We start from the raw sequence: 27,282 nt of genomic DNA on the forward strand, positions 1-27,282 counted from the left end.
ACTGATTTTTAAAACCTTTTCCTGTGTCCTGTGGTTCAGTTCAGTTCAGTCATTCAGGTGTCATAGTAGGTTACCTTAGCAATTAAATGCCTCAGCATGAACACATCATGCTTCTGCTCTCAATTCAGTGTTTTGATTTAGTTAGAGGTCATGTGGGTGTGCGTGTTCAGTCACTCAGTCGTGTCCAATTCTTTTATGACCCCATGGACTGTAACCTACTAGGCTCCTCTGTCCATGGAATTTTCCAGACAAGAATACTGGAGTGGGTTGCCATTTCCTCCCCTAGGGGATCTTCCTGACCCGGGGAACAAACCTGCATCTCTTGTGTCTCCTGCACTGGCAGGTGGATTCTTTACCACGGCACCACTTGGGAAGCCCCGTTAGAGGTCACTAGGAAGTATATTCTTACCATGGGCTTAGAATGGGGAGGCCAGACATGTTTGACAAACAGCATCAATGTGACCACATTTCTGCTATAATTCTTTGTTTAGCTGCTAAGTCATGTCCGACTCTTTGTGACTCCATAAACTGCAGCACGCCAGGCTTCCCTGTCCTTCACTATCTCCCAGAGTTTGCTCAAACTCATAGCTGAGATTTAAATATTATAAAGTATTATAAAAATAATAAATTCTTTACAACATTTAAAATGATATACTTAATAATATTTAAAATAATTGTATAAAATTATTTTCTGATTTTGCATATTATGTGTAATGGAAAAATCTGAAAAGAGAATAAAAGCATGAAAGGCAAACATCACATTTATTCCTAATTCCCTTAGAAGTTTTGCCTAAGTGTTTATGCTTGTTTCTTTGCATTTGCTTTTCTCTGTGTGTGTGTGTTTGTGTGTCTGTGTGTGTGTGTAACCAAGATCATACTTCAGAAACAGATGTATATACTGCTAAATTTGACTTACTTTAATTTTACCATTTCAGCACAAATGTTTTGAAATGCTTGTTTTATTATATAGCTATACTATTTCATCACACATATATATATAGACATATTTTTGTTTGCTAGATATATTGTTGTTTTTAATATTCTACTATTCTAAAACTGCTATGATATAATCTATATAAAATACATTCTGCTTTTCTACTTATTAACATGGCAGATGAAAGCTGAACAGATTGTCATGAGATTTTGGAAGCTTATATATGGTGCTTGGTTTATTAGTATTATTTCTGGATATTAACTATCATGAATAAATAAAGTTCTTGCTGCATCATACCTTAAAGCACAGCACGTAGAGTATTCTCACTTACCTGCAAAGCAGTTTCATCCTAATTCCAGAACATCACCAGCCCCAGAGATGAATTTTAAACTGTCTTTTAAATAATAAATGTTTTGCTGTTAATCTTCTTGGGGTTTCCAAGCATAACTACAAATTATTGTGGTTTTCTCTTACTTAAAAATGACACTGTGGCAGCCATGAGAATGAGCCTCTCAGATCTCTGATTGCAGGGAGCATAATTGACAGAGGACCCCAGTTACTGCCCTCTGAAATCCGTCATGGTCTTGGCCCTGAGGTCACACTTCCCATGAGCTGCTCTCAGCCAGTGACTAAGCATGGCAGGGCTACTAAGACAGACCCTTTCTGGGAAACAGAACTCCTCTCACCCTTGACCTTGGCTCAAGGACTCCCCGTCAGCTTTGCTGTAACTTTCTTAGAACTGCACTGCATTTTTTTCTGCGCTCTCTCTTCCACAGGAGTTAGACCTGCATCACAGTGTGAGGACTCTTCCAGTCCTCTCTGTTTACCTCCCCATTTCTCCTTCATTGATGTTCTTCACAGTAAATCTCTTGGACATCTAATCCCATATTGGCATCTGCTTCTCAAAGGATCTGAATTAAATATACATTGTTTTTTCTGTTTTCATTCTCTCTCCATTAGAGAGAACATGTTTTTGCTTTCTTGTTTCAGATTTTAATGGCCATTATTCTAGATATTTGCCATATCCTGTGTGATCGGTCAAGACAGAATCATAAAGAATAGATTAAGGAACATATTTTGGGGGAAAATGACTTGGCAAGGGTAGCAAGAGAAGACAAATATCTTGATATTCCTACCTTTTCACGAAGAGACATGCTAAGGACATGGGCCTGCCTTTGCTTTTCTTTGTTAGGGGACAAATATGAAAACACTTGGGCTTCTCAGGTAGTGCTAGTGATAAAGAATCCACCTTCTAATAAAAGAGAGGCAAGAGACCCAGGTTTGATCCCTGGGTCAGGAAGATCCCTTGGAAAAGGAAATGGCAACACATTCCAGTATTCTTGCCTGGAGAATCTCATGAACAGAGGATCCTGGTGGGTTACCGTCCATAGTTCCACAAAGAGTCAGACGCAACTGAGCACACAGTACACGTGAGAACAAAACTCATCAGTGTTCGAGCAGTGTGGGGACCAGTGCACCAAGGTTGTCTGAGACAGCTAGCTGCCCTGCCTCTGGAGACACTGAGGTTCATGACAGGTGTGTTGCCTTTCTTTCAGTAGAATAAATGTGCACTCAGTTGCTCACGTCTACAAATATATATGGAACCAGAGAACTGTCCCTTTCCAAATTAGGCAAATTATTTGATTTCTCTGAGACCTAGTTTCCTTCACTATAAAGTGGCACCAAATGACAGGCCTATCTCCCAGGTTTGTTTGAGGAAGTGAGATAGATACAGTAAGAGCCCTACAGTAACACACAGTACTATATAATCTGATACTAAAAGGAGAAGGGGAGAGATTAGAGTCTACAGCACCAAAATCACCCATTGCCATTGATGTTTCAGTTCAGTTCAGTTCAATTGCTCAGTCGTGTCTAACTCTTTGTGACCCTGTGAACCGCAGCACGCCAGGCCTCCCTGTCCATCAACAACTCCCAGAGTTTACCCAAACTCATGCCCATTGAATTGGTGATGCCATCCAAACATCTCATCCTCTGTTGTCCCCTTCTCCTCCTGATGTCAATCTTTCCCAACATCGGTCTTTTCAAATGAGTCAGCTCTTCACATCAGGTGGCCAAAATACTGGAGTTTCAGCTTCAACATCAGTCCTACCAATGAACACCCAGGACCAATATCCCTTAGGATGGACTGGTTGGATCTCCTTGCAGTCCAAGGGACTCTCAAGAGTCTTCTCCAACACTACAGTTCAAAATCATCAATTCTTCAGCACTCAGCTTTCTTTATAGTTCAACTCTCAAATCCATACGTGACCACTGAAAAAACCATAGCCTTGACTAGAAGGACCTTTGTTGACAAATTAAGCCGTGATTTTTCTGCTATTTGCAAGTAACTGATCACTTACAAATTCCTATAGAAATGTTAATTAAAATTCCATAGGATTTCTAGTAGTACCATTATTAGTTCTTTTAGGGATAAATTTTTGTTTAATAAAATCAGTCTAAATTACTGAGGAAATCAAAGAAGTTTAAAAGGTTTACTTTGTCTAAATGGTCAAATTAATTAAATTTCATTTTTTCTTATGTAAACATAGCATTGATGTATGTTAATGATGTATGTATGTATGTTAATGGTAATGATTCTTTACTTTTTTAGTGAGCAAATTGAGCCTAACAAAGGAAATTTAATTTTTTCAGGGGTGAAATTGGAAAAGATCATGAATAATTTTCCCAAAACTATAAATTAATAATTCAAACTATATCCATTTATATACCTAAGTGTAATGAATATCATGAATCTTCTTCATCTCCATTGTCTAGAACATAGCCTGGTACATAGTAGATGCTCAAGAAATATTGGATGAATGAACTTTGTATTGGGTTGTTAAGGAGAAGGAAACCGCAAGGAGTAAATTTATTTAAATTAAGAGCAAAGCAGTGTCCTCACTATGAGCAAGTATGTTGCTGTGTGCTTACCTTGGAAGGTTTGGATAGGTATGAAATATGCATATTCTTGTATGGAAGACTTGCACCATAGCTTAACTTGGGTAAGCATGTTTCTGTTTTGCATGTAAATGTAAAATACCATTGGATTCTGGGACAATTCATTTAATCAGGCTAGGCCTCAGTTTCTTCATTGATTAGATCAGGAAGGTGGGTTGGATATTCATTCTAACTCTGGCATTCTAAATTTCCATTAGATTTTGGGTTTTAGTTAAAGCAGATTTGTTTAATACCTAGGTTTTATGGCTATAAATGGGAAAACCTATACTTAGTTCACAGTATCAATCAGTTCAGTTCAGTTCAGTTCAGTCACTCAGTCGCGTCTGACTCTTTGCAACTTCATGAATCTCAGCATGCCAAGCCTCCCTGTCCATCACCAACTCCTGGAGTTCACTCAGACTCACGTCTATTGAGTCAGTGATGCCATCCAGCCATCTCATCCTCTGTGGTCCCCTTCTCCTCCTGCCCACAATCCCTCCCAGCATCAGAATCTTTTCCAATGAGTCAACTCTTCGCATCAGGTGGCCAAAGTATTGCAGTTTCAGCTTTAGCATCATCCCTTCCAAAGAAATCCCAGGGCTGATCTCCTTCAGAATTGACTGGTTGGATCTCCTTGCAGTCCAAGGGACTCTCTCAAGAGTCTTCTCCAACACCACAGTTCAAAAGCATCAATTCTTCGGCACTCAGCTTTCTTCACAGTCCAACTCTCACATCCATCATGACCACTGGAAAAACCATAGCCTTGACTAGACGGACCTTTGTTGGCAAAGTAATGTCTCTGCTTTTCAATATGCTATCTAGGTTGGTCATAACTTTCCTTCCAAGGAGTAAGCGTCTTTTAATTTCATGGCTGCAATCACCATCTGCAGTGATTTTGGAGCCCCCAAAAATAAAGTCTGACACTGTTTCCACTGTTTCTCCATCTATTTGCCATGAAGTGATGGGACCAGATGCCATGATCTTCGTTTTCTGAATGTTGAGCTTTAAGCCAACTTTTTCACTCTCCTCTTTCACTGTCATCAAGAGGCTTTGTAGCTCCTCTTCACTTTCTGCCATAAGGGTGGTGTCATCTGCATATCTGAGGTTATTGATATTTCTCCCGGAAATCTTGATTCCAGCTTGTGTTTCTTCCACTCCAGCGTTTCTCATGATGTACTTACTCTGCATATAAGTTAAATAAGCAGGGTGACAATATACAGCCTTGACGTACTCCTTTTCCTATTTGGAACCAGTCTGTTGTTCCATGTCCAGTTCTAACTGCTGCTTCCTGACTTGCATATAGGCTTCTCAAGAGGCAGGTCAGGTGGTCTGGTATTCCCATCTCTTTCAGAATTTTCCACAGTTTGTGGTGATCCACACAGTCAAAGGCTTTGGCATAGTCAATAAAGCAGAAATAGATGTTTTTCTGGAACTCTCTTGCTTTTTCCATGATCCAGCGGATGTTGGCAATTTGATCTCTTGTTCCTCTGCCTTTTCTAAAACCAGCTTGAACATCTGGAAGTTCACGGTTCATGTATTGCTGAATCCTGGCTTGGAGAATTTTGAGCATTACTTTACTAGCGTGTGAGATGAGTGCAACTGTGCAGTAGCTTGAGCATTCTTTGGCATTGCCTTTCTTTGGGATTGGAATGAAAACTGACCTTTTCTGGTCCTGTGGTCCACAACTGGGTATTGTTTCTGCTTTGGCTCCATCCCTTCATTCTTTCTGGAGTTATTTCTCCACTGATCTCCAGTAGCATATTGGGCACTTACTGACCTGGGGAGTTCATCTTTCAGTATCCTATCGTTTTGCCTTTTTATACTGTTCATGGGGTTCTCAAGGCAAGAACACTGAAGTGGTTTGCCATTCCCTTCTCCAGTGGACCACATTCTGTCAGACCTCTCCACCATGACCTGCCCGTCTTGGGTAGCCCCACGGGCATGGCTTAATTTCATTGAGTTAGACCAGGCTGTGGTCCTAGTGTGATTAGATTGACTAGTTTTCTGTGATTATGGTTTCAGTGTGTCTGCCCTCTGATGCCCTCTTGCAACACCTACCGTCTTACTTGGGTCAATAGTATACAATAAAAATAATTTATTTGGTTATGTGTTTTGTAGTCTGCCTTTTTCCTCCATCTTACTTTCCAGAACTTGTGCACATTTTCTTGGTATTAATTTTATTTTTTCTTGCCACTCTACAGGCAAAAAAAGGTCAATTACTTTTTTAAAGGGTGTAAAAATGACTCCACGTAGGAGACTTGGAAGTTATAACAATAAGGGGAATTTCTGTTTCTAAATTCAGCATCTGCTATGGTTCCCAAAGGATTGAGAAGTGTTTTTAAAACACTGCAAGTTCATGTTCATGACTAATTGTTATGAATATTATTTTGATCATATAGTATCAGTATGTATAATACAGAAAATCCAAATTGAAGTTTGACATTACCTATCTCTCATTTTCTTAATTGCCACAAAAACCTATTAAGTTTGCTGGAGCAGTTTTCATGGAATCGCTTTTCTGAGTTTTATCTCAAATGTTGCACAGCACCAGGGAAGAGTATTATCTACTCCTCACACAGTCAACAAATATAGTTTTGTGCTAGTTTCAAACAGTTACACACACTATGTGAGGATAATTCATAGAAACTTTAAAAAAAAGAAAGGAAACTTTTTATTTTAGTGAAAATAATAAGTGCCAATAAAATTGAGATTTTTTTTCTTGCTCATCTATGCTTCACAAAAGAAATTGGGAGGAGTTGTTCTCTTTATTTAAAATGACATTTGGCAGGCATGTAAACCTTATCTGGATGTATTTTAGTTAAATTCCTTGAAATAATTCACTTTTGGGCTAAGAGCATGTAAAAAGTTTCAGCCCCCAAAAGTAATTTTTCACAATAAATAACTAAAGCGACAATTTGGAAGGAAGGTACCATCTGAACTCAAGTTATAGCACTGATAATTTCAAGTCTGAGGAAAACTGATTACAGTGTTTGCTCATCTTAGAAAACAGGGAAATCCTAGGTAACAGGGGAGAAAAAAATGTAGTTCAAAAATCTAATTGACTGTACATGCTTAAAATATATAGTACAAATAACAAAAACACAAAAGAGACTTCTTTTATTTTCACATAATTATATAGTTTAAAATCTAAGTTTGGACCCCTTGAAGGACAGAATTTACTTGAAATTTTAAGTACCTCTATCTCTACAGAAAGTCCTAGTGTATACATGGGCAGAGCCAAAAGTCCTACTGTAAAACTACTGAGAGTGGCTAATTAAAGTGTTCTGGGACTTGACAGAGATGATAAAATATGGAGCTGCCTACCTTTAAGGAGAGAGTGGTTCGTTTTCATGTCCATTTTTAACTATGTATTAGAATAATGTATTTTTTAATAGAAATTGTGAAAGCTTTCAAAAACATAGAAAATAGAACTTTAATGCTGAGAATAAAGTTGAATGACACTTGACTACCTCCCACTTTTTTTTTCTCCATTTTAAAGATCTGGCAACTGAGGATAAATGCCTAGACCAAAGATTTCTGTTAGCTCATCTCAGGATTGGGATTTAATTTTGACACTCTGCCATTGGTTTCCTTCTCCAACCTGATATCATCACTTGTTCTGGGATTCCCATGCCTTGGGATTCATAGCTGCCTAGTGCTGAGAAAGCTCAGGTTGGACTCTTCTGCCTGGGAATTACCTTCTGATGTTTTCATTGATGTCTTGGGCTGACTTTTCTTTTATCTGAATGCCATTTATTTATTTTTTCAATTTTATTTAATTAATTTATTTTCCATTGATTAATTTTTGATTGCCCTGGGTCTTTGTTTCTGCGTGGACTTTCTCTAGTTGTGGTGACCTGGGGCTACTCTTCATTGCAGTGCACAGGCTTCTCATTGTGATGGTTTCTCTTGTTGTGGAGCATGTGCTCTAGGGTGTGAGGGCTCAGTAGTTGTTCCACACAGGCTTAGTTGCCCTGAGGGGTGTGGGATCTTCCTGGACCGGGAATTGAACCCATGTCCCCTGCATTGGCAGGCAGATTCTTATCCACTGTGCCAGCAGGGAAGTCCTTGGACTGACTTCAGTTCTGTTCAGTCTCTCAGTCATGTCCGACTCTTTTACAGGTTTACCTGTCCATCACCAACTCCCAGAGTTTACTCAAACTCATGTCCATCGAATCGGTGATGCCATCCAACCATCTTATCCTCTGTCATCCCCTTCTCCTCCTGCCTTCAATCTTTCCCAGCGTCAGGGTCTTTTCCAATGAGTTAGTTCTTCACATCAGGTGGTCAAAGTACTGACTTACATATCTGATTACTTCATGCTCTAATTTTTGCCAATGAACATAAAAAAGTATTGCCGAACAAAGTGGCAATGTTGTCCAATGGTGTAGTCTGCCAGTCAGGAGATGGAATTTTGATCTTTCACCTGATTTCTGTTCCATCACTGTACGTAGTTCTGGAATAACCCATGGTTTGGAACATATTAATAGTTTAAGAGTTCAAATGCTAGATTCAAAGCTAGCAGTGTACTCTTGGGGGAATGATTTGGGAGTGCTGTGCTTGTTTCCTCATCAACTAAAGGAGGTAATAATAAAATATAAATAATAGAATTATTGGGGGAAATGGCAATTTATTTGAAGAGTTTAGCATTATGCCTAGCAAGGAGCATCACTCAATAAAGTGTAGCTATGATTATTAGTATTACTGTGGTGACTTTCCACTATCCATTTAATAAGCAGTACTGCTCTCTACTTCCCTCCTAGAGTTTATTGAAATTTGCTGTGTGGAGAAAGGATGAGTTTTTGAATTAGACTTACTTGCATTTAAAATATCAATTATACAAGCTAAAACATCAATTCTACAGGCTACTTAGTATATAAACTCTGTATAAGTTATTCACTTTTTCACAGTCTTAGTAGTCCTCATCTGTGAAATGGGGATTGTATAAAAGAATTGTTTTTAAAAAATAAAATGAGAACTGATATTGAGAGTGCAAGAGAGAGATTGTGTTTTTGTCAAGTGGTGATGTTGGGGGAGATGGATGGGTTGGGGGAGGGACTAACTCAACTGAGAATCCTATAAAGTTTTTAAGGAAATAATTTATTTCTGAGCATATTTGTGTATTTGGTAGTACTTTGGAAGTTTTGTAGGTGTGACATAGAAAATAAATTGCCCAAATAGAAATTAAGTAAGACATTATCTCTGTTACCCTGTTTAACCTGGAACAGTATTCTTGGCAGTTTGCAGCTGTTTGTGAGTATAGTATGTGTGTTAAAGAGCCCAAAGGTCTTTGGAAATTTGAATCCTCATAGCTAATAAAGAACACAAATGGAAATGATAATGTTGCAGTTTTAGTAGACTGGCTTTTGGATTATTTTATAATTATGATGTTATGGTTTTCTCTTACTAAATTACTAACAATTCACTAGGCCAGTAAAGCCTAATAAGTTGGTAGCTTGCCAACTATGATGAACACATCATTTGATTTGCTCCTATGGCTGCGGAAGAGTTTGAGTATTTCTAAAGCAGAAACAGAGAAAAGAAGTCTTATTTAAATAAAAAGATCCAAAAGTGAAATAGGAAAGAAAGAAAACTCTCCTGGTGTTCAGGGCTCATGTGTCTCTGGTCCAAAATGCCCTCACCTAAGAAGGCCCTCTCCAGAAGTATAGCTCCCATGAGATGTTCAGAATGACATCATCAGTGATTACATTTGTCCAATGTTTGTTTTTTTCAAAATAAAATTTTTTCTCTCAAATCTCTCTTATTTTGTTATTTATTGCGTTGATCAAAAAGTGTCTATTTTTTACAGAAAACCATGAACAAACATTTTGTCCAAATCAATAACTTATTACTAATTGATTGTTCCTCCAGGGCTAAAGAAAGGGCTGGCAGAAGAGGAGGAGAGAAGAGAAGAACCAAAAGGTATTATAGATTATATTACTGCTCAGAAATATTTACTTATTTTTGCCTCTCCTTATTTAAGTGGTAGAGTATATTTCCTTGTCATTTGATTTTTGGATTTATGTGATTTGTATTGACCAGTAGAATGCAGTGAAATTGACAACATAACCAGCCTGAGTCTTGGTCTTAAGAGGGCTTCATGGTGTTTTTGCTTATGGTCTTATGCTTCTGCCATTGCCATAGAGATATTTTTGAGCTTGCCTGTCCTTCAACAAGGAAAAAGAGTCATGAACAGACCTGCTCCAGGCAAGTCCAGCCTAAATAGGGTGATCCCCAGCCTATCCATTTATGCATAAGAAGCAAATGCATAGTATTATATGTAACTAAGATTTAGTATTTGTTATCCAGTGTGTCATAGCAATTGATAACTGATGCAGCAGGGCGTGCTAAAAGCCAGTTTTGCCTATTTCACAATTTTTCAAGTTCCTTTCCCTTCATGTGAGGCCTGAAGAAACTCATTTAAAGAAATATAGTATAGATGTAACTGTACTAGAGTCTTTATTCACTTTCCAGGCCCAAATAAAGCATCCATGATTAAGTGTTCTCTTGAAGTGTATCAAATTGCCTCCCTAAAGCTTCCTAGTTTTTAGCTGCATCTATTGTTTTTAATCTACATCTTTCATGAAGAATCTCTTAAATGAAACAAATGATCAGCAAAGGGCATTCTACTTGTCTCTTTTGTTCTAGTTTTCTTGAATCTTCTCATGGTGATTTGTACAAAGTGACTCTGTCTAGGATTGCCTATTCAAATCCCAGGTCCTTAGTCTTAATACTTTCTTCTTTAGCTCATTGTTACTTAACATTTTGTACTGTGTTCAGGAAAAATCACCATTATTGGAGAGTTTAAAATGTGGATGAGATGGAAACAGAGTAAATATATTTATCTTTATTTTGAGCCTTTCCGACATACCCTTTCACTATTCGTAAAACTTAGAAAATTGAACACATTGTGAGGGCGTCTCCAAACTCTGTTTAATCTCTATAAACATATGTCAGTTTCAGAGTAAACCAGTTCAGGCAGCACTATACATTAAAACATTAGCTTACTCTTCCTCTCTTTCAGCTCAGTTCAGTCGCTCAGTCGTGTCCAACTCTGCGACCCCATGAATCGCAGCACGCCAGGCCTCCCTGTCCATCACCATCTCCCGGAGTTCACTCAGACTCACATTCATCAAGTCAGTGATGCCATCCAGCCATCTCATCCTCAGTCGTCCCCTTCTCCTCCTGCCCCCAATCCCTTCTAGCATCAAAGTCTTTTCCAATGAGTCAACTCTTCGCATGAGGTGGCCAAAGTACTGGAGTTTCAGCTTTAGCATCATTCCTTCCAAAGAAATCCCAGGGCTGATCTCCTTCAGAATTGACTGGTTGGATCTCCTTGCAGTCCAAGGGACTCTCTCAAGAGTCTTCTCCAACACCACAGTTCAAAAGCATCAGTTCTTCAGCACTCAGCCTTCTTCACAGTCCAACTCTCACATCCACACATGACTACTGAAAAAACCATAGCCTTGACTAGACGGACCTTAGCCGGCAAAGTAATGTCTCTGTTTTTGAATATGCTATCTAGGTTGGCCATAACTTTTCTTCCAAGGAGTAAGTTTCTTTTACTTTCATGGCTGCAATCACCATCTGCAGTGATTTTGGAGCCCAAAAAATAAAGTCTGACACTATTTCCACTGTTTCCCATCTATTTGCCATGAAGTGATGGGACCGGATGCCATGATCTTCGTTTTCTGAATGTTGAGCTTTAAGCCAACTTTTTCACTCTCCTCTTTCACTGTCATCAAGAGGCTTTGTAGCTCCTCTTCACTTTCTGCCATAAGGGTGGTGTCATCTGCATATCTGAGGTTATCGATATTTCTCCTGGCAATCTTGATTCCAGCTTGTGTTTCTTCCAGCCCAGCGTTTCTCATGATGTACTCTGCATATAAGTTAAATAAGCAGGGTGACAATATACAGCCTTGACGTACTCCTTTTCCTGTTTGGAACCAGTCTGTTGTTCCATATCCAGTTCTAACTGTTGCTTCCTGACCTGCATACAGGTTTCTCAAGAGGCAGGTCAGGTGGTTTGGTATTCCCATCTCTTTAGGAATTTTCCACAGTTTATTGTGATCCACACAGTCAAAGGCTTTGGCATAGTCAATAGAGCAGAAATAGATGTTTTTCTGAAACTCTCTTGCTTTTCTGATGATCCAGCAGATGTTGGCAATTTGATCTCTGGTTCCTCTGCCTTTTCTAAAACCAGCTTGAGCAACTGGAATTTCACAGTTCACATATTACTGAAGCCTGCTTGGAGAATTTTAAGCATTACTTTACTAGCGTGTGAGATGAGTACAATTTCCCAAATACAGACTTCTGCCATGAGGTCACTGAGGAAAGCTTTGATGGTGAGCATTGACTTCAAATACATAAAGAACTAAATTCACCATGTTTGTATGGCCAGGACCCACAGACACTGTTTGTTTCTGTCTGATTAAGCACATGTTTCAATATTAACTAACATATTAAATGTTATTACCTTTTGCTAACAAAGTTTCCAGGAGCACCTTAGCCAGCTATGTCGTTCAGGAAAACAGCTTAACATTATGACGTTAGCTTAGTTTAAAAATATTTTGAGCAAGTCAGGTAACAGAGATTATTGTAATGCCTAAAGGAAATGAGGGGGCTTCCTAGGTGGCACTAGTGGTAAAGAACCCACTTGCCAGTGCAGAAGACTTAAGAGATGTGGGTTTGATCCCTGGGTAGGGAAGATCCCCTAGAGGAGGGCATGGCAACCCACTCTAGTACTCTCGTCTGGAGAATCCCATGGACAGAGGAGCCTGGTGGTCTATGGTCCATGGGGTTGCAAAGAGTTGGACACAGCTGAAGTGACTTAGCATACCAATGGAAATAAATATAAAAAGCATTTAAGAAAACAAAAAATTTGTAGTCTTTGTATTACTTTGTGAAGAGCTCAAAGTTTAGATTTTAACAAATAAACTGAATACTATCCTTTACAAATTTGTCACGAAACTCATGAGGACAGATGTTTTTTACCTGATTGTTAATGCCTCTGATAACTACTATAAATGAACTTGTGATATTCTAACTTTCAAGGACTTTTATTTTGGCTAGAATCCATAATTGGAGAAAAAGGTTTTTAAAAACAAATTCAGCTTCAAAAGTTGAAGATCTACTTTGATACTGACTGGAAAGGCCTAATATAGTAGAATGCAAATATTAACCATGAGTTTATAAACTGCATAACACATTCAATAATAATTTCATCTTACAGAAACATTGTTTTTTTATTTGGTTTTGCCAAACTACAGGCTCAATCTAAGGAATTTTCTATGGAATTTTCAACTACTTACTTGGAAATAAATACAAGGCTTCCTTCCCTGGGGTAGAAGCTTAACTGTTACATTCTCTCTGATGTTTGGTGGTTCTAAATGAGAGAGGAGTAGAGATAGAGTGAATATGGCAGGCTTAGTTCACTACATTTGGTGTGAAATGTAGGCTTAAATCCTGGGTAGTGGTTTCATGACACTGGGAAAATTATTTAATTTCTCCATGTCTCAGTTTACTTCTGAAGATGATAGTAATGATCTTCACAATAATGTGATGAGGTAACATCTAGAAGTTGTGTGTATTGTTTTAGCAGATTGAATTCCCCAGAAAGCTAACTCTGACTTGAAGATTAAGTTCATTATGGAGTATTCTTGGGATAAACAGTGTGGAGGGAAATATGCAGAAATGGAATTGAGCAGAGGGAGAAGTTGAGTAGCAAATGGAAGCCTCAGCCAACCCGTGGAGAATTCTGTAGATATGATGGATCTTTAGGTGTCCTGAGTTTGGATGAAAGAAATGAGCCGTTTTACTCACTCATAGATCAGTCATAAGATGTGGTCATCTGGAATGGTGAAGTGACCTGGGCTGAGGCTGTTTGCTTCAGCAGAGGCAATTACTGAAGAGGGCTTGGCAGCATGAGGGCTGTCAATCAGCAGCAGTTATTTCTGGGGTAATCGATCCTTTCTTTCTGAAGGGAATCTGGGCAGCACTTCAATGTCCACTACAGTTAGTCATGGGATTCCCTTGTGGCTCAGCTGGTAAAGAAGTCATAAAGTGTTTAAGGCTAAGTTTTTAACAGTATATGTTATTGTGCAAAGGGTCATCTTTCATATTTCAAAGAGACGTTAAAAGTTCCATCCTGCCTCCTTTTATTCAGCTGCACTGCCGTTCTATTTGAATTTGCTCTTCTATATTGGGTCAGGCACCCTATGGGGTGTCTTACATGTTTTATATCAATTAATTTTCATGATAACCTGGTAAGTTTGCATCATTTTCAACAAGTTACTGGAGGAAACTGATGTCAAAATGGAGGGTATAAGCATTTTACTTTACAAATCTAATAAATAGCTAAATATGGATATAATTCCAATATTTTATCTATGAGATATTTTATTTAGGACTTTGGTGTGGTTGGACTTTGCTATAATTTATAACTTATTAGCTATTTTGGATAAATCTTTTAATGTCTATAAGGATTTTATTTTAGCATATGCTATCGACAATTATCATATTAAGATTAAATGTTAAATCTTTTGATTTTTATGTACATTTTTAGTAGGTTAATTACATGAATTTAGTTTAATTATTAAAATTTGTGCTTAATTTGGATAGGCAGGTAGACCTAGAATTTTCATAAATATCTGACAAATATTCTTATGTCTTATATAAAGCATTTTGCTTCCATAATTTCTTACACTCATTTTGACCTGGCAGCCCAACTGATTAAAATAAGCAGTTACCTATTAAATATCAGTGTCCAAAATAGAGAGAACTGGAAATATTACAAGATATAATATGATACACATGTAAGGTGGTCAAACAATTCACTTTGTTCTTTGAGATACAGTAGATAGAGGAGCATGTGCAGTACACCATGCTGCTGGTGCTTCTAAGTCGCTTCAGTCGTGTCCGACTCTGTGCGACCCCGTAGACGGCAGCCCACCAGGCCCCCCCGTCCCTAGGATTCTCCAGGCAAGAACACTGGAGTGGGTTGCCATTTCCTTCTCCAATGCATGAAAGTGAAAAGTGAAAGTGAAGTCGCTCAGTCGTGTCCGACCCTCAGCGACCCCATGGACTGCAGCCTTCCAGGCTCCTCCGTCCATGGGATTTTCCAGGCAAGAGTATGGGAATAGGTTGCCATGACCTTCTCTGATAAATGTCTTTACCAAGGAGTAAATTCTTTGCATCAGGTGGCCAAAGTATTGGATCTTCAACTTCAGCATGAGTCCTGCCAGTGAATATTCAGGACTGATTTCCTTTAGGATTGACTGGTTTGATCTCCTTGCAGTTCAAGGGACTCTCAAGAGTCTTCTCTAACTCCACAGTTCAAAAGCACCAGTTCCTCAGTGCTCAAATTTCTTTATGATCCAACTCTCACATCCATACATGACTATTAGAAAAACCATAGCTTTGACTAGGCGGACCTTTGTCAGCAAAGTGATGTCTCTGCTTTTTAATATGCTGTCTAGGTTGGTAATAGCTTTTTTCCAAGGAACAAACATCTTTTAATTTCATGGCTGCAGTCACATCAGAAGTCATTTTCGAGCCCAAGAAAATAAAGTCTGTCACTGTTTCCGTTGTTTCCCCATCAATTTGCCATGAAGTGATGAGACCGGATGCCATGATCTTAGTTTTCTGAATGTTGCATTTTAAGCCAACTTTTTCACTCTCCTCTTTCACTTTCATCAAGAGGCTCTTTAGTTCCTCTTCACTTTCTGCCGTAAGAGTGGTGTCATCTGCATATCTAAGGTTATTAGTATTTCTCACAGCTCTCTTGATTCCAGCTCGTGCTTCATCCAGCCTGGCATTTTGCATGATGTAATCTGCATAGAAGTTAAATAAGCAGGGTGACAAAATACAGCCTCGACATCCTCCTTTCCTGATTTGGAACTAGTCTGCTGTTCCATGTCCAGTTCTAACTGTTGCTTCTTGACCTGCATACAGATTTCTCAGAACGCAGATCCGGTGGTCTGGTATTCCCATCTCTTTAAGAATTTTCCACAGTTTGTTGTGATCCACGCAGTCAAATCTTTGGCATAGTCAATAAAGCAGAAGTAAATATTTTTCTGGAACTCTCTTACTTTTTTGATAATCCAACGGATGTTGGCAATTTGATCTCTGGTTCCTCTGCCTTTTCTAAATCCAGCTTGAACATCTGGAGGTTCACAGTTCACGTACTGTTGAGGCCTAGCTTGCAGAATTTTAAGCATTACTTTGCTAGTGTGTGAGATGAGTGCAACTGTGTGGTAGTTTGAGCATTCTTTGGCATTGCCTTTCTTGGGGGTTGGAATGAAAACTGCCCTTTTCCAGTTCTGTGGCCACTGCTGAGTTTTCCAAATTTGCTGGCATATTGAATGCAGCACTTTCACAGCATCATCTTTTAGGACTTTAAATAGCTCAGCTGGAATTCCATCACCTCCACTAGCTTTGTTCCTAATGATGCTTCCCAAGGCCCACTTGACTTCACATTCCAGGATGTCTGACTCAAGGTGAGTGATCAGACCATTGTGGTTATCTGGATCATGAAGATCTTTTTTGTATAGTTCTTCTGTGTAATCTTGACATCTCTTCTTAATATCTTCTGCTTCTGTTAGGTCCATACAATTTCTGTCTTCTATTGTGCCCATCTTTGCATGAAATATTCCCTTGGTATCTCTGATTTTCTTGAAGAGATCTCTAGTCTTTCCCATTCTATTGTTTTCCTTTATTTCTTTGCACTGATCACTGAGAAAGGCTTTCTTATCTCTCCTTGCTGTTCTTTGGAACTCTGCATTCAAATGGTTATATCTTTCCTTTTCTCCTTTGCTTTTAGCTTCTCTTCTTTTCTCAGCTATTTGTAAGGCCTCCTCAGACAGCCATTTAGCCTTTTTGCATTTCTTTTTCTTGGGGATGGTTTTGATCATTGCCTCTTGTATAGTGTCACTAACCTCTGTCCATAATTCTTCAGGCACTCTGTTTATCAGATAATTCCTTGAATCTATTTGTCACTTCCACTGTATAATTGCAAGGGATTTGATTGAGGTTATACCTGAATGGTCTTGCAGTTTTCCCTACTTTCTTCAACTGAAGTCTCAAACTTTCAGTAAGGTGTTCATGATCTGAGCCACAGTTAGCTCCTGTTCTTGATTTTGGTGACTGTATTGAGCTTCTCCATCTTTGTCTGCAAAGAACATAATCAGTCTGATATTAGTATTGACCATCTGGTGATGCTCATGTGTGAAGTCTTCTCTTGTGTTGTTGGAAGTGGGTGTTTGCTATGACCGGTGTGTTCTCTTGGCAAAACTCTGTTATTCTTTGCCCTACTTCATTTCGTACACCAAGGCCAAACTTGCCTGTTACTCTGTGTATCTATTGACTTCCTACTTTTGCCTTTCAGTCCCCTATGATGAAAAGGACGTTTTTTGTTGTTTTTGTTGTTGTTAGTTTTAGAAGGTCTTTTAGGTCATCATCAAATCATCCAACTTCAGTTTCTTTGGCATTAGTGGTTGGGGCATAGACTTGGATTACTGTGATATTGAATGGTTTGCCTTGGAAACGAACAGAGATCATTCTGTCATTTTTGAAATTGCACCCAAGTACTGCATTACAGACTCTTTTGTTGACTATGATGGCTACTCCATTTCTTCTAAGGAATTCCTATCCACAGTCATAGATATAGTTGTCATCTGAATTAAATTCACCCATTCCAGTCCATTTTAGTTCACTGATTCCTAATAAGTTGATGTTCACTCTTGCCATCTCCTGTTTGGACCCTTCCAATTTACCTGGATTCATGGACCTAGCATTCCATGTTCCTATGCAATATTGTTCTTTATAGCATCGGACTTTACTTCCATCACCAGTCACATCCACAACTGGTCGTTGTTTTTGCTTTGGCTCAGCCCCTTCATTCTTTCTGGATCTATTTTTCCACTCTTCTCCAGTAGTATATTGGGCACCTACCAACCTGGAGAGTTCATCTTTCAGTGTGGTATCTTTTTGCCTTTTGATACTGTGTCATACTGTCCAGAGTAGGGACTGCTAAGAAACAACCCACAGTGGTAAGCAAGCTGAATGTCTTCAAGAACTGTAGACTCAGAGGTCTACCCTACAGTTCTTAGCACTGTGCGAGATTGTGGGGGAACCTGCAGGGCTTGGTCATTGGGAATTTGATTGTGACTGAAAAGAGGAGAGGAGCTCACAACACTTAGATCTGGGCAGACAGAGTTCCTACCTACAGTACACAAGTTGTAATCCCAACCAGTGACTGTGCTCATCTACAGAACCAAAACAGTGGCACAATTTGACCAAGGAACTGAGTAGGGTGTGAATCTGCCTGACTTGGATCCTCGAAGGAAAAGCCTTGCTGGCCCTGCAGCCTGGTCTGCCCCACCCACTGCTCACCCAGGCAGAGGAGCTGCCATAGCCCCACCTCTGCTGAGTGTAGCTCCTGGCCCTGCCCCACCAGAAAGCCTATCCAGAACACATGGAAGCTCTGTATCCCAGCGACACTCAAGTGGAGAGTTTGGCAGACAGAGCCAATCTTCTGCACAGCAAAGCCAGCCTCCTAATTCAGCTAAGGAACTTGGGGCACTGGTCGGATTAAGTTAAGACTGCAAAGAACCTTGCTATCCTTGGAGTCAGTTTTACCCATACAGGGAAACTAATTTGTAGCCCTGCCTATGACTGAATGCAACCTTCCACCCACCTGACTGGGTAACCTAACTAGAGTACACAGGAAGCTGCAGACCCATTCAACAACCCTGCTTACAGTGTCACTTGAACAGAGAGAACAACCAGTGGTTTTCCTTATCTGCAGAGCAGAACTGGTGTCCCCATTTGGCTGGGGAATTCAGCCTACATCCTTACTTGATTCACATCCCCAGACAGAGAGTACTGCAACTCTTGGGGCTGTTCTGCTGCCTGCCAAGGGCAGGAAAGCTAATTCATAGCCCCACCTACAGAAGTATAGTACCCAGCCCTATTCTCTAGGAAGCCCAACCAAACAACCCAGACAATCGTAGAGCCTATCCTACAGCCCATCCCGCCAAGCCAGCAATTCTATCCAACTGTTCTCAGCCAGTGGCACCACTGCCATTCCATCTCAGAGCTTGGGCAATGGCCTTGCCCCAATCAGTAAGCTCTGCCTGCCCAAGGACATTACCAGCTGACACATGCAGAAACCCAGAGTGAACTGTCTCTCTGCCAAACACATTAGGATGGTTCAACATATGCAAATCCATAAATGTGATACATCACATTGATAGAACAAAATATAAAAATCATCATATCATCATCTCAGTAGATGCAGATAAAGCATTGGACAAAATTCAATATCCTTTCATGACAAAAACTCTCAACAGATCAAGTATAGAAGGAACATAATGTAATAAAAGCCATATGTGGCATATATGTGGACAAGTCCACAGCTAACATCATACTCAGTGGTGAAAGGTTGAAAGCTTTCTTGCCATGATCAGGAAAGAGACATGAATGCCCACTCTTACCACTTACTGGAAGTTCTGGCTGGAGTATTAGGCAAAAAATAATAATAATTTAAAAAGGCCACCAAATCAGAAAAGAAGAAGTAAAACTGTCTCTATCCTATAATAGAAAATCATAAAGACTCTATAAAAAAGTGTTATGTCAATAAATTCAGTAATCTATAATCTGCTAACTGTAGTAACAATACTATATTAACTGCTTGGAAATTGCTAAGAGAGTATATCTTTAATATTATCACCAAAAAATGAAATGTTCATTTTGTGAGGTGATGGAGGAATTAACTTAACTCTTTGTTGTCATTGTTCAGTCGCTAAGTTGTGTCCAACTCTTTGTGACCCCATGGACTGCAGCATGGCTGGCTTCCCTGTCCTTTCCTATCTCCTGGAGTTTGCTCAAATTCATGTCCATTGAATCAGTGATCTCTGCCATCTCATCCTCTGCCGTCCCTTCTCTTTTTGCCTTCCATCTTTCCCAGCATCAGGATCTTTTCCAGTGAGTCAGCTCTTTGCATCAGGGGGCCAAAGTACTAGAGCTTCAGCATCAGTTCTTCCAATAAATATTCAGGGTTGATTTCCTTTAGGATTGACTAGTTTGATCTCCTTGCCATCCAAGGGACTCTCAAGAGTCTTCTCCAGCACCACAAATCAGAAGGATCAGTTCTTCAGCACTCAGCCTTCTTTATTAACTAACTCTACTGTGGTAATAATCATTTTTCAATATATAAGTATCAAATCATCACAGTGTACATTTTAAACTTACACCAAATTGAAACCATTAGGTGTCATTTCAGGGGCTCCAAAGAACTCCAGTACCAGAGTCCTTTATGTCTCAGCACAGAAAGAATTCAGCAAGAGACAAAGTGATAGATATGGAGTGATTTATTAGAATAGGATGCTTGTGAAGTTTATGGGCAGTGGGTGAGAAATCCCATGCCCCGAGAACTTACCAGGCTATACTTTTATAGTCAAAGAAAAAATGGGGAGGGGGAGAAGACCTTCTTTGTCTTTCTTGAGTAGACATCATGTTTCCATCATCAACTCTTCCTCTAGGTTAAGCAGGGAAGTTTTTTTGTCCCTATATTATTGGGGCCAGTGTGAGGAAGTCAGGAGAGTCTCCATCTTGAAGCCGATCATCCATCTTAAAGAAAGGATGTGAACTGGGCCTGAATCCTGCCCAAGAATGAGGGAACCATTGCTAATGAAAACCAGGTCTTCTGGAGACTTCCCTCCCAACAGATGACAAACAGAGATTGTAGTTGAGGTCAGGCTGCCCCTCTTAGATTAACCATAGCGACAGCCCTCCTTGATGTATAATCATTTTCCCCACCTTTAACTCTAATTGTTTGTTCTCCTAGTGCCTACTTGTTGTAAAACTCAATCATATATAACAAAGAGGTTGCTACCAGGTAACTGTTGCAGGAAGGGGGACCCCTTCCAGGGCCCAAAACTGGGCTCTTGTCTAACACTCAGAAATGAATTGTCCGAGGAGACACATGTGCTGACAAAGCAAGAGATTTTGCTGGGAAAGGGCACCCGGGTGGAGAGCAGTAGAGTAAGGGAACCCAGGAGAACAACTCTGCCACAGTCTGGGGTTTTATGGTGATGGGATTAGTTTCTGGGTTGTCTTTAGCCAATCATTCTGACTCAGAGTCCTTCCTGTTGGCGCACGCCTTGTTCAGCCAAGATGGATGCTAGAGAGAAGGAGAGGTGGTCAGACCTGTGGTATCTCTTTTTGACCTTTCCCGAACTCTTCCGGTTGGTGGAGACTGATTAGTTCCATGTTCCTTACCAGGACGTCCTGTTGTAAAACAACTTATGCAAATAGCTACCATGGTGCCTGGCCAGGGTGGAAAGTTTCAATCAGTGTGGTTCCCCTAACATAACCAGTCACGTAGTGGGGGGTATAAAACTGGGCCTCTCAGAAACATCAGGGTCCTTGTTGGGAACCGATTTCCCTTGGACCCGCTGGTGTAATAAACTGTACTCCACTGTCTTGAGTGTCCTCCGAGGTGTGTTTTGCGACTCTGGATTCCACAACAACATAATCAAGCTAGGTTCACAAATTATTGATTTTTATGTGTGCAGAGAGCATGCCCTAGGGATCATTAACTTACTGAGCTCATTGGGTAGGATATGGGTCTCATATCACTATTGTTTTATTGTTTGGAGGCATGTTCTGTGGTCAAGCAAACCTGCTGTCTTAAGTCATCATTGACTTACATGGCTCTCCCACCTTTTTTCTACTTACAGTTCACTAGTGTGATTAATTATTTAATCACCTATTTTATTTCTTTACTCTGTGTATATAAAACTTGTATGTCAATTATATCTCAAGAAAGCTGGAAAATACATAAAATTCAGTGCTCCCCAAGAGGCCAATCCTCAACTAATAAGGACTTGGGCCAGAATGAAACTTAAAACACTGCTTCCTTCTTTGAGAAAGTCATACCAAGAAAAAGAGAAAGTTGGCTGAATGAAATAGTGTGCTTGGTAACATAGCTGATTTATATTTTGGCATAAACTCCCAATCTCACTGTAGCCTGGTCATGGACAGACAGCTATGAACTTGGTGTAGCATAGTTTTACATGTATCATTTAACTTAATCCTCAAATCCATGTTATGAGAAAGAATTATTAACCTCATTTTACAGGGAATTCAGATCCAGAAGGTTAGGATAATTCACTCAAATGTCTGCAATTAGCAAGTGCTGGTTAAGGATTTTCAATGCAGATTGACACCATTGTCCTCCTGTTTAATTATTGTGCTTTACTGACATTTGGAATATAAATGGGCTTTAGAAGTTTTTGCACAATAATTTTTAAAATGAAACCTCATCTGTATTTCAACACATAAAATAGAGAAAAGTGGATGATTTGGTTTGATTTGGGAAAACAGAGAATTTGACTTCTTATTTACTCAGACTCCATCAGCCCCATTATTGTAGCCACACGATTCGGGAAACAAACTCACTCAGAAGGACAATGCAAATAGTGGAGTGAAGTTTTTTACACCTGTGGGCCCAAGGCAGTGTCTCCTCTTAGCCAGGGACCCTGACCAATTTTTGTGAAAATCTTATATACCTTAAGTGTATGTGCACAAAACCGCCTCCCCAAATTCCCTGAAACTAGTCTGAACAAAGGAAAAAGAAAGATAAAATCAAAGATAACCCATGATTCATATGCCTTAAGCCTAGGTAGTCAACAGTAGACAATTATCAATAGGCCTGTGGTCATACCCCAATAAGCATAATAGAATGTAGATTCTATTCAGTTACACAGATAATTAGGGTATTCTTTTAGGCAACAGAGAGCCCTGGGGCTCTTCCTTGCGGGGGGTGCCTGGTTTTCCAGTTGGTATGTCATTTCCATAGATACTGGGAATATAGCTCAAAGTCCACAGTCCTGCCCAAGATGGAGTCTTGCTTTCAAGATAGAGCCAGTTCTGTTTCCTCCTTCACCATCTGCCTTGTTTTGTGTCTCTAGACACAGCTTGGGAGAAGGCAATGGCACTCCACTCCAGTACTCTTCCCTGAAACTCCCATGGACAGGGGAGCCTGGTAGGCTGCAGTCCATGGGGTTGCTAGGAGTCGGACACGACTGAGCGACTTCACTTTCACTTTCATGCATTGGAGAAGGAAATGGCAACCCACTCCAGTGGGAATCCCAGGGACGGGGGAGCCTGGTGGGCTGCCGTCTGTGGGGTCACACAGAGTCGGACACGACTGAAGCGACTTAGCAGCAGCAGCAGCAGCAGCAGCAGACACAGCTTGGACCCCTCTAGACTAGATTATACTGGAGACTGGAATAGTTATTAGAGCACAAACAAGTTTTATTTTGTTCACTTGATAGCATAACAAGGTATGTATGTTTTTATAATCAAAGTACACAAAATACAGTTTCATTTTGGGGATCAGAACTGTAGAGAATAAAAGGAAGTTATTATTAAAAAGTCTGAGGTAACACTGATAAATCAACCCAAGATCTTCAAACTGGGAGTATCTTATTCTTGTTTCATTGGCTCTTTTAAGTCTGTCTTTACCATGCTTTTATTGATAAAAAACATTCATTTGGGAAACCCAAATATGATAAAAGAAGCAGATTTCTCAGTCTATGCAGGTACATGTTAATTACATTTTAAAATTCTTTTCAGAGAATGCTGAAAGCATGCCAATACTTCTACCATTGTATGATGAACTCCTGTTAAGGTTAGCTGCCTCAGATTTAAAAGGTGTAAATATGTTGTTTCTTTCACTGAAATTAGCTCCTTTTAAACCCTAGAGGGATAAAGTTTGAATTGCATCTGTGACTCCTAATATTTATGTACTAAAGTTTGCATACAACTGAAGTTCTACACTGTATTAAGGGAATGATCAACAAATCTGTTAAGATTACAGTGCTTCTAGGCAAAAGTTGAGGATTGAAATGTAGAGTTAATAGAGACTTTGCAATGTGAAAATGTATTATATGAAAATAACCATGTTAACATAAAATGCTTATATGTCCCAATCTTATTTTCAGTAAAATAATTTTACACCATACATACAGCTATTCTTAAGTGACCAAGTAAAATAGCAGCCCACCAAAACTAATTATTTGACTTATCTCTCTCAAAATATTTCTTAAAGTATGCTTCCATTACTAGAATCATACTGAAAAAGCCACAAGCATCATTCAAATAAATATTCCTGATTATGCAGTTCACCACCAAAAGGAAATGTATTATTAGGTATCAGAGCACTTGCTAGTTCCACTCATTCTGCTCCGTAGTAGTTATTGCCACTTGCCACTCCATAATTTGTACTCCACTCAGACCTAATGGCTTTCAGCTTCTAAAACAAACAAAACTGTTTTTAATCTTGAGTGCCTGCTGACACAGTTCTTTTTTTATCTGGGAACCCACTCTACTTTTAATAGAGTAGTTAATGCTCCTTGCTATAACAAAATTTCCACAATCTCATTGCTTTAACTTAAAAAATGTACCGCATTTTATCAGACCTAAGATGCCACCTTAATATAAGGTGCATTATTTTATGTAGTGCCAAGAAAAAAAAAGGAATTTGTCCAGTTAAACTATGGTACATTGATTCCTTATCACTTTAATTTTAAGAAGAATCATTATTATAGAGAAATTAAAATGTAAGGAGGAAAAAATACCAGAGAATCCATGATATCGCATTCTCCTTGTGCATAGTCTACTGAAGATCACCTAACTGGAAAGGGTTTCCCTCAGGCTGTGACTAAGGTATCCTGGCTCTTTCCATCTTCAGGCTCTACTGTCCCCTGGTGACTTCTGAGTTCTCCACTGGATTCAATCCACTGAGATCAGGAAGAAGCCACAAGAGAGAGACATAGAGAATGGTAAAGGTTGTTTCAAACGTCATGTCTAGGAGTGTCTTACATCACAGTCAGTAACATTGCTTTGATAGCACCAATCACATGACACATCTAGATTTATGAGGAGGAAGAATATATTCTTCCTGTGGTCCAGGAGGAAAATGAAATGGTGTAAAAACCACATGGTATCACTACTTCAATTCAGCCCCTATCAATCACTTCCACTCATCTTTTAATACTTAGCACAAAAATCACCTTCTCTGTTCAATTTATTCTTATTCATTACTCTCCCAAGTTAAAATGACTGCTCTTTCTTTTGTGCTGTACTGATTTTCTGATGTAAAATTAATAACCCTGTATGTTTACAGTAAACAGTGGCATAGTCTGCTAGGGCTGCCATAACAAAATACCATAGACTATGTGGCTGAAACAATAGAACTACATTTTCTCATGGTTCTGAGGCTAGAAGTCCAAGATCAAGATGCCAGTAGTGTACCTTTCTGGTGAGACCTCTCTTCCTTTCTTGCACACAGCTGCTTTCTCACAGTTGACTCATGTGTCCTTTTCTCGTGTGTGCACACACCAAGAGGGAAATCTCTCTGGTGTCTATTCCTCTTCTGTAAGGATATCAGTCCTATTGGATTAGGGCCCCACCCTTATGACTTCATTTACCCTGCAGAAGATATTGAGGTGGGAAGAATACACAGAAGAACTGTACAAAAAAGATCTTCACGACCCAGATAATCACAATGGTATAATCACTCACCTAGAGCCAGACATCCTGGAATGTGAAGTCAAGTGGGCCTTAGAAAGCATCACTATGAACAAAGCTAGTGGAGGTGACGGAATTCCAGTGGAGCTCTTCCAAATCCTGAAAGATGATGCTGTGAAAGTACTGTACTCAATATGCCAGCAAATTTGGAAAACTCAGCAGTGGCCACAGGACTGGAAAAGGGCAGTTTTCATTCCAATCCCAAAGAAAGGCAATGCCAAAGAATGCTCAAACTACTGCACAATTGCACTCATCTCACATGCTAGTAAAGTAATGCTCAAAATTCTCCAAGCCAGACTTCAGCAATACATGAACCGTGAACTTCCAGATGTTCAAGCTGGTTTTAGAAAAGGCAGAGGAACCAGAGATCAAATTGCAAACATCCGCTGGATCATGGAAAAAGCAAGAGAGTTCCAGAAAAACATCTGTTTCTGCTTTATTGACTATGCCAAAGCCTTTGACTGTGTGGATCACAATAAACTGTGGAAAATTCTGAAAGAGATGGAAATACCATACTACTTGACCTGCCTCTTGAGAAATCTGTATGCAGGTCAGGAAGCAACAGTTAGAACTGGACATGGAACAACAGATTGGTTCCAAACAGGAAAACGAGTATTTCAAGGCTGTATATTGTCACCCTGCTTATTTAACTTATATGCAGAGTACATCATGAGAAACGCTGGGCTGGAAAAAGCACAAGCTGGAATCAAGATTGCCAGGAGAAATATCAATAACCTAAGATATGCAGATGACACCACCCTTATGGAAGAAAGTGAAGAGAAACTAAAAAGCTTCTTGATGAAAGTGAAAGAGGAGAGTGAAAAAGTTGGCTTAAAGCTCAACATTCAGGAAACGAAGATCATGGCATCTGGTCCCATCACTTCATGGGAAATAGATGGGGAAACAGTGGAAACAGTATCAGACTTTATTTTTGGGGGCTCCAAAATCACTGCAGATGGTGATTGCAACCATGAAAGTAAAAGATGCTTACTCCTTGCAGGAAAAGTTATGACCAATGTAGATAGCATATTGAAAAGCAGAGACATTACTTTGCCAACAAAGGTCCATCTAGTCAAGGCTATGGTTTTTCCAGTGGTCATGTATGGATGTGAGAGTTGGACTGTGAAGAAAGCTGAGCGCCAAAGAATTGATGGATTTGAACTGTGGTGTTGGAAAAGACTCGAGAGTCCCTTGGACTGCAAGGAGATCCAACCAGTCCATTCTAAAGGAGATCAACCCTGGGATTTCTTTGGAAGGAATGATGCTAAAGCTGAAACTCCGATACTTTGGCCACCTCATGAGAAGAGTTGACTCATTGGAAAAGACTGATGCTGGGAGGGATTAGGGGCAGAAGGAGAAGGTGATGACAGAGGATGAGATGGTTGGATGGCATCACTGACTCAATGGACGTGGGTTTGGGTGAACTCCAGAGTTGGTGATGGACAGGGAGGCCTGGCGTGCTGTGATTCATGGGGTCGCAAAGAGTCAGGCACGACTGAGTGACTGAACTGAATTGAACTGAACTGACCTCCTAAAAGACCCCATTTCCAAATACAATGACATTGGGAATTAAGGATTTCAACATATGAATTTTGGAGAGGCACAATTTAATCCACAGCAGATACCAAGTGCTTTTAATCAGCGGATCCTTTATGCCTAAAATAATTTGGAAAATTAATAAATTTGTTTTAGTTTAATTGGAATTAAATTGGAAGCTGAAGAAGGGAAACTTCTGCATTATAATTCTAGAATGTATGCCATTTATCTGTGCTTTTTAACCTCTTTAGATACAAGTTTCTTCATCAAAATTTTTG

The sequence above is a fragment of the Budorcas taxicolor genome, chromosome X (genome assembly GCF_023091745.1).
Source record: "Budorcas taxicolor isolate Tak-1 chromosome X, Takin1.1, whole genome shotgun sequence".
Taxonomy (NCBI): domain Eukaryota; kingdom Metazoa; phylum Chordata; class Mammalia; order Artiodactyla; family Bovidae; genus Budorcas; species Budorcas taxicolor.